The sequence below is a fragment of the Mercurialis annua genome, linkage group LG3 (genome assembly GCF_937616625.2).
Source record: "Mercurialis annua linkage group LG3, ddMerAnnu1.2, whole genome shotgun sequence".
Taxonomy (NCBI): domain Eukaryota; kingdom Viridiplantae; phylum Streptophyta; class Magnoliopsida; order Malpighiales; family Euphorbiaceae; genus Mercurialis; species Mercurialis annua.
Window position 1 is genome coordinate 57295072 of NC_065572.1, and position 2571 is coordinate 57297642.

Here is a 2571-nt window from a genome sequence, read left to right on the forward strand (position 1 = left end):
AACCCCGAGAAGATCAAAGCAATTATGGACATGAAGGCACCAAGAAGCATAAATGAAGTTCAAAAACTCAACGGGCGAATCACAGCACTCGGTAGATTCATGTCTTGCTCAGCAAAAAGATGCTTGCCTTTCTTCAAAGCCCTCAAAGGAACACAAAAATTTGAATGGAATGAAGACTGCGAGAACGCCTTTGAAGAAATAAAGAAGTTCCTCGTCACCCCTCCATTGCTAAGCAGACCGCTGAAAGGGGAGACGCTATACCTATACATCAGCACCACGCACGAGACCATCGGGACAGTGCTGGTAAGGGAAGAAGATAACGAGATGAAGCCAATCTACTACATTAGTCGAGTCCTGAAGGGCGCGGAGACACGATACCCCGAGATCGAAAAAATGGCACTTGCCGTACTGACCACAGCTAAAAAGCTGAGATACTACTTCCAAAGTCACAACGTTGTGGTAAGGACAAATCAACCATTGCGAAAGGCGATCCAACGACCAGAAACCTCCGGAAGATTAGTCCACTGGTCCATCCAACTCAGCGAACACGACATAAGATACGAACCTCGCCCAACTCTGAAAGCACAAGCTCTGGCGGACTTCGTAGCAGAAATAACTCCAACCGAGACTGGCCAACCCAAACCAGCCTTGGTATGGGAACTCCACGTAGATGGAGCATCGAATGAAAAAGGAGCCGGAGCAGGAGCCATCCTCAAAGGACCCGAAAAAATCAAGATCGAATATGGAGTAAACATCCAATTCGCCGCCAGCAACAATGTAGCTGAGTATGAAGCCCTAATTGCAGGCCTCGGCCTCGCATTAGAAATAAGAACGGAAATCCTAAAAATCTATAGCGACTCCCAGCTGGTGGTAAATCAGGTCAAGGGAGAATATCAAGCCAAAGAAACAGGGATGATCGAATACCTGAGTTTCCTCTTCAAGGCATTTTGCAAAGGACTAATGATCAATTTGAAATTTACTTCGGTGGCGCACCCCCAGACAAACGGAATGACAGAAGTCACCAACCGAACCATAGCACAAGGAATAAAAAAGAGACTTTCTCAGTACAAGGAGAACTGGGTAGAAGAATTATACAGCGTTCTATGGGCATACAGAACAACTCCTAGAAAAGGAACTGGCGAAACACCTTTCAGGCTCGCCTACGGCACCGAAGCAGTAATTCCAGTAGAAATTGGCATACCCAGTATCAGAGTAAACTATCTAGAAGAAGAAACCAATGAGGCTAGAACAAGACTATGTCTAGACCTACTAGAGGAGAGAAGGGATGAAGCGGTAGCCCGAGCCGCTACATACAAGAAGCAAGCCGCAAAATACCATAACAAAAGAATGAATTTTAGAGAATTTCAAAGAGGCGATCTGGTCTTACGAAACGCGGAAGTTGGCAGAGGAAACGCAGGAGTAAAGAAAATGCAAGCTAATTGGGAAGGCCCCTTCATCATAGAAGAAGCTACTGGCAAAGGCGCATATAGACTAAAGACAATAACTGGGTCCATGGTACCCAGATATTGGAATGTAGAACACCTGAGAAAGTATTATCAATAAATTCATGGCTTGTACTTATTTCCATTTTTGAAATAAAAGGCGATTTGGCGAAACAAACCTTATAGGCTCGCTCGAGACCTAATACATACAATTTAACAAGAGTCGTTTGAATCTTAGTTAAAAAATAATTTAGACTCGTCTGAGTCAAATAAATAAAAGGATCCATTCGGACCTACAAATAAATTACACCAGCAGAAGTTTAGATTAACTTCTCAAAATAACAAACGAGTTTAGATTAACTCTACAACTAAAGAAAAGCAATGGTCAAAAGATCATTATATTCACAGAAGAAAAATTACAAAGGATCCGCCCACGATCCGATACAAAAAAAGGCGAAAGCAAAAAAAAAAATACTAAAAAGCAAAAAATACAAAAAGGAGAAAATAAAAACTAAGCCTTATTCAAAGCGTCTTGCTTCTGCTTATCAAGCTTCGCCTTCACCTCCTTCGCCAAAGAAGCAGGATCCAACTGATTGACTCCAGAAAGATCGACGCCAGGATTCTGCTCCCGCAGCTTTGCCCCGATCGCCAACCGGTATTGAGTCATGACTTGGGAATAAAAGCTCCCAGAGTCACCCAATCGCCGGCGGAGACGCCCCTCTTCTTTCTTCAGATCATCCCTCTCCTTAGTGAGAGCACCTGAAGAAGACTGTAGAGACTCGACTTCCTCGGACAAAGTTCGAACCCGAGCCTCTAAAGCGGAAATCTCCCGAGTCTTGGTAGATACGGAGGACCTCAGCTGTTGGATCAGACCAGTCGCCTCGCCAGCCTCCTCCTCCATCTTTTGTTTCTCGGAGAGCCAGGATTCGGAATCTCTCTGGAGCTTCTTCAATTGATCCACCGCATCCCTTCGGCGGCGCTCCAAAACAGCGATGGACTGGACCACCTGCGAAAGAAAACAACAAATAAGAAAAACAAAAGAAAAAAGAAGAAGCAAATCATAATATAAAAAAGAAAGAAGCATACCGAAAAACCGCTGAGACAGGCGAACTCAGCCAAATTATCGCCA